Source organism: Myxine glutinosa, chromosome 2, assembly GCF_964187855.1.
Source record: "Myxine glutinosa chromosome 2, kmMyxGlut1.1, whole genome shotgun sequence".
NCBI classification, from domain to species: Eukaryota; Metazoa; Chordata; class Myxini; order Myxiniformes; family Myxinidae; genus Myxine; species Myxine glutinosa.
The window spans coordinates 176,060,763-176,075,673 of NC_136262.1; the positions used below are offsets into that span (position 1 = coordinate 176,060,763).

General features: G+C 42.8%; 1 long non-coding RNA gene across 1 annotated transcript in view; it reads left to right on the forward strand.

Annotated features, from left to right (window-relative positions):
* LOC137421069 (uncharacterized) overlaps positions 1 to 14,599 on the forward strand; it is a 48,380-nt gene extending 33,781 nt beyond the window's left edge. The window contains exons 2-3 of the long non-coding RNA XR_010983252.1: positions 7,355 to 7,399; positions 14,464 to 14,599. This is a non-coding gene — a long non-coding RNA (uncharacterized LOC137421069). The remainder of the gene's footprint in view (positions 1 to 7,354; positions 7,400 to 14,463) is intronic.
* Positions 14,600 to 14,911: the final 312 nt, after the last annotated feature.

Consider the following 14,911-nt stretch of genomic DNA (forward strand, 5'->3'; position numbering starts at 1 on the left):
TCCGTGTTTGGTCGTCGCCTCCAATAAAACCGTTTTGGCCTATCCGCGGTCTCTGGTGTTAACCGGAGTCGCATGACAACTGGTAGTCAGCAGTGGGATTGAACCCTAAAAAAAATTGGTGTCAGAGTGTGGAGAATTTGAACGCAAAATTTTTTGTCGTCGGAGGCGAAAATTTTGAATAGTTGATTGGGCGTACGAAGCACGATAACGCGTCTTCGGAAAATTTAATTCGGATTCTGTGATAAAAATCCACGCGGGGTAGCGATCTTCTCTCGACGGAGGAGAAGATGAGCGATATGGCGGAAGGAGGGATGGAAGATGTGGGAAGCAGAGGGAGTGAGTCGGAAGTAGTTGGGGTCGAGGGTAGTGGTGGAACCTTCCCCGCTATCAAGGCCGTCCCGAACGAATACCAGGCCTTAATGGAATTTATGCGGGGAATGAAGGGGGACATTCAGGGATTGAAAAACAAAATGGAGGCTCAGAGTGAGCGCAGTGAGCGACTAGAAAATAAAATTGATGGGTTAAAGGGGGAATTAAAGGCCCGGGGTGAACAATTGAAAGAAGGACGAATGAATGATGCCAATGGGGCTCAGGAGCCGGGAATGGCAAAATTGGGAATTGCACCGGGAATGGCAATTGAAATAAATGGGGAAGTGGAGGGTAAAGATGGAACCTTCCCTGTCTCGGAGCGATCGAGCCAGAAGACATGTCCTATTTCGCACTTGTGTTGCACGAAATCCGGATAGGCAGCTCTGTTTGGATATTTAACCAATAACCACCATACAAATATCCATATTATGGAGTGGCCGGGTTGAAGGTGATGCTTTGGTCTGAGCTGTGCAGACGTTATTGTCTGCGCATGCGTGGAGATCGGGAGGAGCTTTCGTCACTATATATATATACAGTATATATATATATGTGTATGCCAAATTGCTTTGATTACACTGATGATCATGTTTATTCATTCATTTTACTTATTCTTTAATACATTAAAAAAAGTTTCATTGAAGAGTTGAGAATTTCATGCAACTTGCATCTCAACGAGGTGACCAAATGACAGCAATATATGTCATAATCATTGAATGAAGGCAATAGAGACTTTTATGACCTGAATCAAGTGATATAATTTGCATTCACCTGATATAAGCTGACCAGCATGGGAGGAAAGGTTGTGTTAATGTTGGAATTATAAAACCTCGGTCTCACAATGTTGTGGAAGCAGGTATAATCACAGCGGCTTCCAAAGCAACCAAGGAACACCGTGCACAGCCTCAAGACAAACCTCACTGATGGGCTGCTGTTCAACGCAATACAAGTGGTCTTCAGGCCCGAGGCAGCACTACTTCAACTCCATTCGATTTGAAAATGATGCTTCCCTGACCTCCCGCCTGCTCCATAGGTCACGGGACTCCATTTAGAAGCAATCTGCTGTAAAGCAGCTCTCGGCAGGTCCCGGGAGCTCATAAATTACACTGCAAAGCGGGTCCAGCCGATGTGCATTGTCCGAAGGCGCCCCGACCGATTTGCGATGTCCAACATAGAGCGAAACCAAAGTGAGCCTTTCGGTATCTCTTCTCGGCTTTCGCTCCCTTTTGCATCTTTATTAGGCTTGAGCGAGCCGTGGCAAGTTGGCTAACGAGCCCTGACGGCTGGACACATTGCTGGGCCTCTGTGCCACAAAGCAGACCTGTTTCACCACTAATAGAGGCGTCGAAGAATTGTCAACAGCACGGGAGAGATGAGAAGCCAGAGGTTTGGGTTCAGCCCATTGTGGAGGAGCTCTATATTTATACAACACCCAATTTGCTGTCAAATCCATCACCAACTGCTTGATGACAGAGCATACTAAATCAAAATTTTTGAATTGCCTTTTTCTGCATTACTTTATGCATGTGTGTGTGTGTGTGTTTGTATGTTGTATGCACATGCCAGTGGGCTGAGAAGGCAATGACAGGCTGAAAGGTTGCTGCGCAATAGAGAAAAGAAGAGACAGATCTGAAGATTTCCTTGTTTTCCAAGAGATTGGAAAAATCCAAGAAAGCCTGATTCAAGAAAAATCCAAGAAAATAAGATTTTCAAGAAAAAATAAAGACAGATCTGAAGGCAACCTTTTGAGAGCCTGATTCAATGACCGTCCAGATCATCAGATGTGTACCATCCATCATTGATATTTCAATCCCTCATTCCATTGACCTCTCTGAGCAATGAATATGTAATCTTAGTTGTATATAAAGTCATCCAATCAGTCAACGGGACAGAGAGAGAGAGATATCTTCATAATTTATTCTGCTTATCGTACCCTCATAAACACAAAACCCCAATGAGACAAACGCACTTCCACTTACACAGCACATTCAAAACTAGTAATGGGCATCCTCAACCATCCTTGATCATGTCGTGGATCGTTGGCCAAGGAACTCGTGTTTCCTCGTTTCCCGGGAATTCCTGGAAAATTGTGGGAAAATGATTCGGGATTCTGGCATTTCCCCTTTTTTTGGTTCGGGTTTGGAAAACTTGGCCTGCACCATATCTCGTGGCAAGCACAAACGTGCTTGCACCTGTGCAGTGCTCTGTGCACCTTCTTTCCCAACATGAAAGAAAGACTCATTAACTTGTATTTTATGGCCTTCCAAGCCTTCCCACAACCAAGTTAACTAAATAAGAAATGTGAATAATGATAGAAGCTACCTTCATACAAAGTCGCATGATGATTGGATGGAAAATGCGGCCCGGGATTTCAAATAACCCGTTTTCTTCGGGCATGGGTTGCAGGGTGTTTCATGTAGCAGGAACTTTCTTTTTTCTTCCGCACTCACTTTTTCACCTTTATTTGCTTCTAACTTTGCTTCCTCCGCAAGCGATTGAGCGATTGACACAAAACTTTCAACATAAGAGCACCTACCGATGGAGAATTTGTTTAACAAAGTTACATAATGATTGCATGGAAAATACGGCCGGCATTCCAAAAAATCCGTTTTCTGGAAACATGTGTTGGGTATTTTTTAAAAATCAGCTTCTAGCTTTTGATTGGTGAACCAATTCAGTGATCCAATATGCAAATTCTTAAAATTTCAGGTCAATCAGATGAAAATTGATGATTTTAGGTGATGCTGACCTTTGACATTTTGATCTAAAAAAACAAAAACAATCAGCTTCTAGCTTTTGATTGGTGAACCAATTCAGTGATCCCATATGCAAATTCTTAAAATTCCAGGTCAATCGGATGAAAATTGATGATTTTAGGTGATTTTGACCTTTTGTCAAAATTATTCATTTGTCTTCTCCATATTATCATAATAAAGTTTTGTTGACAAAATGATGACAAAACTCAAATGGTCAAAAAAGTTATGGCCCAAACAGACCCACACAGACACAGACAGAGAGACAGACAGACAGAAGTGATCTCAAAACCCGGTCTCCTGCTGTGCACGGGACGGGCTAGAAATGTAAAAGATAAATACAATAAACCGTTAAATATTGTAAGTTTAAATATCGTGGTTTAGACCAATCACGGGCAACCTTGTTGTGTATCAATTTAATTACTGCAGAGTTTAAATTCGACCATTTGCAGTTTTTGAGCCGAGTTGTGATTGTTTTCTCGTATCACGAGCCTTTTGTTGTTTCTTGGACACCATTAAGAATGATGCTGAAGCGTAAAACGATGGGCAAAAGTGTCTTCTATTTTCTTTTTTTTTCAATTTGCTGGTTTATGGAGCTGCATAATGATTTAGAAAAAGAAACCACCGACAGATTACAAAGGGAAAAAATTTAAGAGATTAATTGAGGAGGAATGGTGGGGCTTTAGACACATTATAAAATGGAGGGGCCATGTTTAAACTCCTTCAACCCAGCAGGAGACTTTTTTTTGTCAGGTCTCGTATAAGAGCTAACACATAGAACATATAATAAAGGGAGTGGGAGACAAGACAGGGAGAGAGAGGGAAGCACAACACCAGGAGAGAACAGGAACATCGGACTTCATCGTAAAGCCGATATATATTGTTACGGTTTTCCGCCGCCCTTCCTACCCTTACCAAGGGGGAGATTAAGCCCCTTGTTCTTTCTGGGCCGGTGTAACCGAGGCTTGAAATGCCCCTTCCGGGCAAACGCAAGGTAGGGTTTCGGGACCAAGTCTTGCACGTACCTAAATACCTGCGCCGCCATGGAAGCGGGGAACCAAGCCTCGCACGAGCCACGTGTAATTTGAGTACACCGAGCGGATTGCGTACCACGTGGTCCGTGCAGTTTTCTAGTATTGGAACCCGATTCGAGCGGTTCTATTCATACCACACTTAGTCAGTGATGGAAAACACGAGACAGTCGAATAAAGGAAGAACACTATTGAATTATTATTTACACAAGTATGTACAAGTCGGTAGAAAGCAGACACAGAGCAGAACATAATCAGTCTTATACAAAATTCCCAGACACGGTCCCGATCACACTCACACAGGGGAATTGCAGGTAGAATGGTGTCCACATGCTGTCTTGGTCCTCCAGAAATGGTGGCCGCGCTCTCCACGGTCCCAGCACGTCCTGCGAAGATGGCAAGCAGGTGGTGGAAAGGATCCTCGCAGCGCGTCTCTCGAACAAAAGGCAGCAGATGAGGCAGGAAGGCGGGAAGGAATGTACGCGTCTCTTGGCGGCTTTCCACAACGCGTTGAGTTACCAGCTTTCCACAACGCGTTGAGTTACCAGCGCGCTATCACTCACGTAACCCAATGCAATAGAGGTTCGGCCTTAAGCTCAACCGAGCGTCCATTTTAATAGGAGCGCTTATACTTGGTTCATGCACGTCTTTCTCCGATCTCGTAACTCTCATCAATACTTGAACCTCTCCCCACTCATCTCCTGCTCACCCCGAACTGCTCCTCGTGGGGGCTTTGCGCAACGGGTTATATGGACAGGCCCTGAGCCCTCTCGAACGTTCCAACCATGCCCTGTGACGCATTGCCGCAGCCACTCCCTGTGAGCCCTGATTGGCGGCTTGCGCTTACCGTCAGCTTCTTCGCCGCCCTCATTCGGTCCCGACTCGACCCGCCAGGCCCGCCTCGTGTCAATTCACACCAAAAAGCCAAAGGCAGCACAAAGAGGCATAAGGCGGCATAAGGCAATGAAACAATGAAGGACCTACTCTCATTATCCTACTCAACGCAAAACTAACACAGGAAAAGGACTATGCTCACAAATACTAAGAGATAACTGCATTATCGCGAGGCTACATGTTGTAATGTGACTAAATTATGAGGGGGGAATTTAAACTTTATTGTACAAAACTCAAAACGCAACAATATATATATATATATATATATATATATTTAAGTTTTATATATATATTTTAGTTATATTATAGTTATATATATATTATTTTATATATATATTATATATTTTATATATATATATATATATATATTTTATATATTTATATATATATATTTAGTCAGGTCGACTCCATATGATGAGTGGATACCAGAGATAACGTCACCGCGTGGCAGGCGGTGCGTATCGCTCCCAGCAAGGTGCAGCAGCAGCTGTATGGGACACCTTGCTGGCGGTTCTCCACTGATGATATGAAGGTCGCATAGTGACTGATATATATATATATATACATATATATATATATATATACATATATATATATATATATATATATATATATATATATATATATATATGTATATATATATATATATATATATATATATATATATATATATATATATATATATGTATATATATATATATACGTATATATATATATATATATGTATATATATATATATATATATATATATATATATATATATATATATATATGTATATATATATTTATATATATATATATATATATATATATATATATATATTACATGTTTATTTCAATTGTGATGTGTTGATTTTTGGCTGCCACCAACCTTCCTCTGTATTTTCTCAAAGCCCAGGAACCTAACCCCCCTTTTCCCATAGGTCCTTGGGTTTAACCATTGGGGTTTTGAATATCGTGACATTTTCCAGAAACGTAACCCCCACAATATTTAAGGATTTACTGTACTAAAAGGGAACTAAATAACTAAAAAAAATTTTTATATAATGGATAAGATTCTTAATATTCCATGTTTATAGCAAGCCGTCAACAACGTGATAACTGAATTTAAGTTTTCACAATTAATTACCCATGAATCAAGTACTGCTAAAGAGGAACTGGGAAGAAAAGGACTGGTTCATGGTTTATATAACTGTGGGTGCACCCACTCTAACCAATGTCATAGAAGATTCAACCAATTAAACTAAACTTCAATTAAATACAATTAAATGTAATCAAATAATAAATAAATAAAATAATATATTATAAAATCAATAATATATAAATAATAATAAATAATATAATATATAAAGATAATATATAAGAAATAAATATAATAAAATAATAAATTAAATTAAACTAAACCAATTAAAATTAAATAATGAAGATTAAAGCAAACAATGTGGTGGATAAATTAAAGATGTAAGAAGATTGACAAAATCTACAGATTAAACTCTGTCATCCCTGTGGAGTCGGATGCAGCGAATGAGTACCAATGAGCAATGGAGTCCTTTTTATTTCACTTAATATTTTATTAGACAAGAGTGACATAGTTTATATTTTAGTATATAAACATTATATAAACATTATATAAATTTAGTATATAAACCATACATTATTGTTTCATTGTCAAGTTGATGGTTTGTATGGGAGAAAGGAACTTAACAAAGCTTTTAATTAATACAACACCACGATACATGAGAATGCCTACCTGTTTTTGTCAGTTTGTTTCAAATTGAAGTCAATACCCTACCTAATTGATCTCAAGCACGAGTTTGGTATCTTGCTTATAAGTAGATAAACACTAGGCTGGAGAAGCTGCTGGGGATGGGCCTTTGGCTAGGCTCTCTGTGAAGTCATTTTGGTATTGTGAAGTGTCGAGCACTTTCTGAGGACGAGGTAGGAGATAAATAATCTTATTAAAATGGCCCTTTAATGATAATTGAGCAGATTATCATTCTAGCTCTCCACCTGACGAGTAGATCCTATAGGTTGTAAAGTTATGGGGTAGATGGGACAAGTTTGTTATCGTCTTAGCACAAAGCTTATGATTCAGCAACTGCAGATTCAAGTCTCATATACTCTGTAATTAATGCAAAGCTAAACTGACATTTACTGATATCCTTGTCCCACATGTGATGTATGAATAAGCAAGTTTGAGAATCTATAGAAAGCAATTTAACCGGAGTGTATCCCACTTGGGGCCTGGTAGGGTCATAAACCCATTTGGTATTTACCGTACTGGATTTTTCACACTTTTTGCCATTGCAGATGCAGTTACCCTGAATACCATGATTTGCACCCATTTCGCAACAGGTATGGTAATTTATTTGATATATATGGGGATTAAGCCCCACATCACTGACAGAGCAATATGATCTCTGAGTGACAGATCACAAATGTTTAAAACTATTTGTAGAATACTTTCTTGAAAGATTTTTGAATGAGAAAGGTGTGTTGCATTTAATCGTAGAGACAATGTAATAAGGAATGTGACCTCGGAGCAATAAATAAGTGTTCGGCCCATGCAGCAACGAGCAACGCGACGAGGTTTCGCTTTAATCACCAGGGCACGCAGGGGTGGTCGATGTGCTTTTGTTTTCCCATTCATTTTGTTCGTCATTTACACAAACAACTGCATTGCCCCACACCCCCTGCACTGCACCTGCTAAATGTTTAAGGGGATTTCGACCGCTTTTAAGTGATGGGCGGGCGGTGTCGATTCCTGCGGCCAGCGATTCGGAGTGTTAACATTAATAATTAATTGTCTTTCCATGCCATGAGCAGACTCAAGGTGGTGGGGAGAGAGTACAGGCAAGGACCCAAAACTGCCTTTTATATTTCAATGTATAAAATTAGAGGGTTGATTTTTGGAAATTTCCATGGTTTGGAAAGTTTTTGGCCTTTTTATTTTGGAAAAAGAAAGAAAGAATTGATCCATTGAAATGTTCACTCGGTATTTCAATTAAAAGAAGATCTTGCTTGCATGTTAACACAAAACAAACACGTGGTGCAGACATGGTCATCAATGTAAACACTCTGAAGCTCCTTTCAGGAGCAATTTCACCCACTCGCCTTTCCTCCATTCTTCGCCTCTCTCCCAATTCGAAAACACCTCAACACATAATGCACAACTTTCTGACTAATCAATCCCTTAATCCTTCTTTATTTTTTTTTCCTGGGCTGGGATTACTCCTGCGCACGCTGTTTTCCCCAGGTGAGAGTTACTGCTTAACCAATGTGCATTCACACACAATAGCACTTTCTGTAAATCCCCATTGTTCTGATGGTGACCTGAGCGATGAAGAAGGAGGTGAATTTCAAAGCTTTTGTTGCACCACTCAGGCACCAGATTGTGGGTGCTGCGACAATGGGGTGGCACGGTGACAGGCCTGATCATCGAAGCCTTTGGCTGGTTTAGCGGTGACAAAGTGGGCAATACCATTGATTGGCCTGTTTGCAGAAGAGGTAATGATCAGCCTCATGGGTTTGTTAAGAGGGATGTACAAACACAAACTGTGTTACGGATTCGTCACTTCCGTTGTGGTGGCTTTCATCCACTTGAGACATTTCTGGTTCCATGTATTATTATTATTGTTGTTTGAGAGAAATAGCAATTATTATTGTCAAAAGGTAAAAGGGATGTTTAAAAAAATGAAACCGGATTGGGAACCGGATGAAGAAGAAGAAGAGAAAAAAGGGCGGAGCGAATGAGTCAGACAGGAAAGCCGAGTTGCTCCGGGTTCTGAAGCGAACGTTGGCGAGCCAGAGTCACGAGCGAACTTTCGGGTTTCCGGGAGAGGAATTCCAACGACGGAGTTGTCATCGCTGTGACCGGTCAACCTGCATGTCAGGTTTTGCGATCAATTCAGGAGAGTATCATCGCTGCCGTGCGCCACGAGACCGGGTCGTCGGCCATTTTGACTCGCGCAGGATTTGTGCTTCGCTTGCGGTTTCGTTTCTTTTCGACAATTCTCACCGCATTCAGACGTCGATCTGGGACGTGTGTGTGACGCGGATTTTTTAAGGCTAATTGGTCCATACCCGAGGGTGTGAACTCTCGGTCGCCTGTAGGGCGCCTTTGGATTTCCCAGTCGCCTTGAGGGCGACTTTGTACAGCTTCGGCTGTGTGACGGCCCTGGCCATCCGCGTGGGATTCTGGTAATTTGGACATCATTCTAGTGATCGCTCGAGTGAATCAACTTCGTCTTGGAGCCGGGAATAAGAGACATTGGGGAATGTTCTTGTTACACTCACTTGGAGCACAGTGAGTTATATATTGCAAAACTGATGGTACCATCATATGACATATTGATTGTACTTTTGAATACTATTGTTGTTGTACCGTTATTCTTGTGTGATCTCAATACAATATTTGTTTGTGAGTAACAATTGGGGTGGCTTCTCCATTGATCTTTGACACAAAAAATAACACATTTTTCTGCCGTGACTCCTCCCGGGGCTCGGAGGTACACCGTGACCAGGGGGTCGGGGAGGAGCACGTAACAGAAATTGGGGACTCGTCCAATTGACTCGGGGGCTCGATATTGGGTCTTTGTCCACGATTAAATTCCCTGATAATTCGTCCGGGATAGAATTCCCTAACATTCCCAAAATTCCCAAATTTGGAATTTTTCTAACATCCCTAAATTTTTCAAAATTTGGAAATTTTTGTGTGAAGGTTAACAGGTGTTAACTGGAAGTCACCATGGTGTTTGACGCAGGAAAGTTTGTGGCGTCCCCTAATGAGGCACATTTCCAAGCGTAAAAAAATCGGAACTCTTGATATTGGCCAGACATTTTAACTTGGAGGTCCGACTTAATATGAAGAAAGCAGAGATGCAGACATTGGTGATAGAATCTCTGGTGGGACAGGGCACATGGACAGAGGTAGCCTTGGATTGGTTACCCGAAGAAAAAGAAAATGTGGAGCTCCGGAAACTGGAGATGCAACTGCAGAGCCAGGAAAGGTTAAAAGCAGAGGAAAGGAAGGCAGAAAAGGAAAGAGCAGAACAGGAACGAGAACTCGGGGAGAGAAGAGCAGAGGAAAAAGCAGAGGAAAGGAGAGCTGCAAGAGAACTCGAGGAGAGAAGAGCAGAGGAAAGGAGAACTGAAAGGTAACTCGAAGAAAGAAGAGAAAAGAAAAGAGCAGAGGAGAGGAGAGCCGTAAGGGAGTTAAAGGAACGTGACATGGAGTGTCAGAGGGAAATTAAACTCAAGGAATTGGAATTAATGAGAGAACGGGGAGAGGTAGCATCCATGCCGGCTAGTTCGACAACTAGTCAGAACACCTGGGATGTTGGTAAACATGTGAGGCTGGTTCCACCCTTCAATGAAAAAGATGTAGCCAAGTTTTTTTTACACTTTGAGAAAGTGGCTCAAATGCTAAAATGGCCTGTGGAGTCCTGGACTATGTTAGTGCAAAGTGTTCTGGTGGGTAAAGCTCAAGATATATTTTCGGCTTTACCAATTGACCAATGTGCAGATTATGAGATAGTGAAGAAAACCATTCTCAAAGCCTATGAATTGGTCCCTGAAGCTTACCGGCAAAAATTCCGGTATGCCAGGAAGAGGGAGAGTGAGACCCATGTGGAGTTTGCCAGAATGAAGGAAACCATGTTTGATCGGTGGTGTGATTCGAAAGGGGTTGGAAAAGACTTCAAACTGTTGCGACAATTGATCTTGGTGGAGGAATTCAAACAGTGTGTCCACGAGGACATTAAAGTACATCTGGAGGAAAAGAAGGTACCAGAGTTGTATGAGGCAGCCACCGTGGCAGATGACTATGCCTTGACCTACAGGATGGGGTTCCACAAACCTAACTTCCCGCCTAGAGTTCGCCAGGGGAGTTATGGTACATCCAGTGCAGAGAACGAAAATTCATGGGGGCAGCCTAGAGATGACTATGAGGACAGATCTGATACCGCCACTCTAAGGGATCAGAAGTCTTCAGTTCCAAGACAGACTTATCTTCTAGGGGGCTTGAGGCAGCCCACAAGTTTTCCTCCGGGCCTACTTGCGCTTTTTGCAAGAAACCTGGACATTTGATGTCCCAATGTTATGCCCTGGAAAGGAAAAATCAGGAGCGGAGTCAGATTAGTACAACTCCGAATGCATTGGCAAATGTGAGAAATCGTCCTTGGATGACAGAGTCTTGTGGAGGTTCCCATGCCAAAGTTCCGGCATCTCAGAACGACCTTGTTCAAGGGGGTTATAAACCTTTTATTTCAGAGGGGTTTGTGTCACTGGATGGAGACTTGACTAACCAGAGACCGGTTAGGGTATTGAGGGACACAGGAGCACATCAATCTTTGATGCTTGAAGGCATTTTGCCATTGTCAGAGAAGACGGCAACTGGTGTTAGTGTTCGTTTACAGGGGGTTGGTGGCTATGTTAAAGCTCCACTTCATGTCATCCATTTGCAGTCTGATTTGGTGTCAGGACCGGTCACCGTAGGTTTACAAGCCACTCTTCCTGTAGAGGGAGTATCTTTTGTTATCGGGAATGATTTGGCCAGTGGTCAAGTTTCTGGTAACCCGATGTTTGTTGAAAAGCCTAGTATGGAAAATAACGCCGTGCAGTTAGAGCAGGAGATTCCGGGTATCTTTCCATCCTGTACCGCGACTCGTGCTATGGGTAGGAAGCGCTCTGAAGAGAAGAGGAAGGTACTGACGTCACGCTTTGCACAGGCACGTCTTGTCAAGTACCCAAAAACTAAGTGTCAGCGCACACAAGTCATGGATGGAGGCTATGTTGGCAAGCTCTTTGTAGGTGGACTGAAGTTCAAAACAAGAGAAGATGTTCTGGACTCTGTCCTTGGCAAATATGGACCGCTCTTGGAAGTGCTGCTGATAAAAGACAGGGAGACGCAAAAGTCAAGAGGGTTTGGCTTTGTCACGTTTGAAAACACAGAGGACGCCAAAGGTGCAGAAAAGGATTTGGATGGTTGGACCATAACAGTAGAGAAGGCAGGCCATATACGTCTAGGGGGCTACAGAGGAGGAAAACGTGGAGGTAGTTTCAGGCGTGGCTATGGCTCCCGGGGTGGGAGTAGTAGTTTTGGTGGTGGCCGCAGTCGATATTGCGATGGAGGCTCCCAGAGTTACGCAGCTCCCGAAGGGATGATTATCAGGGTAGTAGCCGAGAAGGAGGCCGCTATTCACGGGACTACAGCGGCAAGCGTTCCATCCATGATTATTATGAAAGTTAGGAAGAGTTTGAAGCACTGAATGCTGCGGAGCAGCCGAGCCAAGATTCCTACACGGATTAACCGTGAACTCCACGTTCCTAAAGGCGTCCATGTAGTGAACTTTCCTGCACGGATTAACCGTGAACTCCACGTTCCTAAAGGCGTCCATGTGGTGAATACTTCCAGGCCTCACCACCCAACCACCATTAAACCTGGCTCTCAGCTCGGCCTCCCTAAAAAGTGTTATAGATTTGCTTGACTTTGGATTTTTGATCACACCCCCTTAACCTTCATTTAAAAAAATGAAAAATAAAATTAGAGGTTGATGAGATGGAGTTTGGCTTTGCAGGAGTTCAACTTGGAAATTGAGCATGTAAAGGGCAGGGACAATGTCGTTGCGGATGCTTTGTCCAGAGTGAACTAACTTTGGAGATATCTGTAGGTTGTTTGAAGTTTTGTTGCTTTATTTTTGGGAAATATTGATTATCGTTGCTCACGGGAATTGATGATTTGGGTGTGAGTTTACTTTTGTTTGTTGGAAGAGTTTTGCCTACAAAGAAAGTTTTCACTATGTTCAAACTTTCTTTGTTGAGGGGGGGAAGTGTTACGGATTCGTCACTTCCGTTGTGGTGGCTTTCATCCACTTGAGACATTTCTGGTTCCATGTGTTATTATTATTGTTGTTTGAGGGAAATAGCAATTATTATTGTCAAAAGGTAAAAGGAATGTTTAAAAAAATGAAACCGGATCGGGAACCGGAAGACGAAGAAGAAGAAGAGAAAAAAGGGAGCCGCGAGTCGGACAAGAAAGCCGAGTTGCTCCGGGTTCTGAAGCGAACGTTGGCGAGCCAGAGTCACTAGCGAACTTTCGGGTTTCCGGGAGAGGAATTCCTACGACGGAGTTGTCATCGCTGTGACCGGTCAACCTGCATGTCAGGTTTTGCGATCGATTCAGGAGAGAATCATCTCCGTGCCGTGCGCCATGAGACCGGGTCATCGGCCATTTTGACTCGTGCAGGATTTGTGCTTCGCTCGCGGTTTCGTGTCTTTACGACAATTCGCATCGCATTCACACGTCGATCTGGGGCGTGTGTGTGACGCGGATTTTTGAAGGCTAATTCATCCATACCCGAAGGTGTGATCTCTCGGTCGCCTGTAGGGCGCCTTTGGATTTCCCAGTCGCCTTGAGGGCGCCTTTGTACAGCTTCGGCTGTGTGATGGCCCTGGCCATCCGCGCGGGATTCTGGTCGTTTGGACATCGTTCTAGCGATCGCTGGAGCGAATCAACTTCGTCTTGGAGCCGGGAATAAGAGACATTGGGGAATGTTCTTGTTACACTCACTTGGAGCACAGTGAGTTATATATTGCAAAACTGATGGTACCATCATAGGACATATTGATTGTACTTTTGAATACTATTGTTGTTGTTCCGTTATTCTTGTGTGATCTCAATACAATATTTGTTTGTGAGTAACAATTGGGGTGGCTTCTCCATTGATCTTTGACACACAGAATAACACATTTTTCTGCCATGACTCCTCTCGGGGCTCGGAGGTACACCGTGACCAGGGGGTCGGGGAGGAGCACGTAACAACTGGTAAAGCTCTTAGAATGGGACGAATGATGGATAAATTGTCAAAAAACACATTTTTAATGATGGATCGATATCCACCTGGCAGTCGGGCATCGTCAAAACTTGGGTTTATTTAAATTTGAACACAAAGCGACACACTGACACTGCACTACACAAAGCAAATGGTGATTTACTTATCCTCTGCTCTGCTTTGCCACTTATAGGGAGAGTGTTCACAAACATTCTTGGAAATCCTTCTCTCTAGAAACTTCTCGTAAATACGAGACCGTTCCAGATCCAGATGTTACCAGAAACTGCTCATTACTGAGAGATGGTTCCTTGTCTGCAATCAGCCAGAGGATCCTGGAACATTGGCAATGCGTCCAGAGGCCATAAAGTCTAACTTGAACATTAGCACTTGTCAACTATTTACTCTACTGTACATTTACACTTGGTGTCTAGCCTCAACAAACATTACAAAGTCCTATTTGATAAAAATAAAATAAAAATTTGTTGCGTATTGAATCACAGGTATACAAGTGTTGAAAATGCACAGAACATGATACACCGCTTAACGGTTACTCGTAAAGAAATTGACATCAATGTTGTGCTCCATCAGGGAGATGTCCATATTTGGAATGGCTCACATCCTACAATGTGCAGGACTTCGATTGGTGGGCTGACCAGTCATATTTGGTGTGTCTTCCACATACCAGTGCATGGAGGAAGATGAAATGTCTGCACGCTCTCCTAGACAGGATCTTATTTTGACTGTATCCATCAACACAACGGGGAGGTCAGAGAGAGGAGATAAACATGTGCGTTCTGTGCTGGGTTGGGTCATTTTTACTTTGGTATCTATCCTTCATCGTCATGGTGTCCTCTGGCCCTCACTGGTGTCCTCGTCGCACTGCAGCACCGGGGACAGCTCCACTGTTCCCTTCTGTCGGGAACTCTGATTTGCCGCAATCGTTGCAAGCTTGAGTACAGCCACAACCTGTTCTTCATCTTACACCCTTCCACCTCTCTAGTTCCAGTTTCAGTGCTGGACTGGTATCTCCATGACG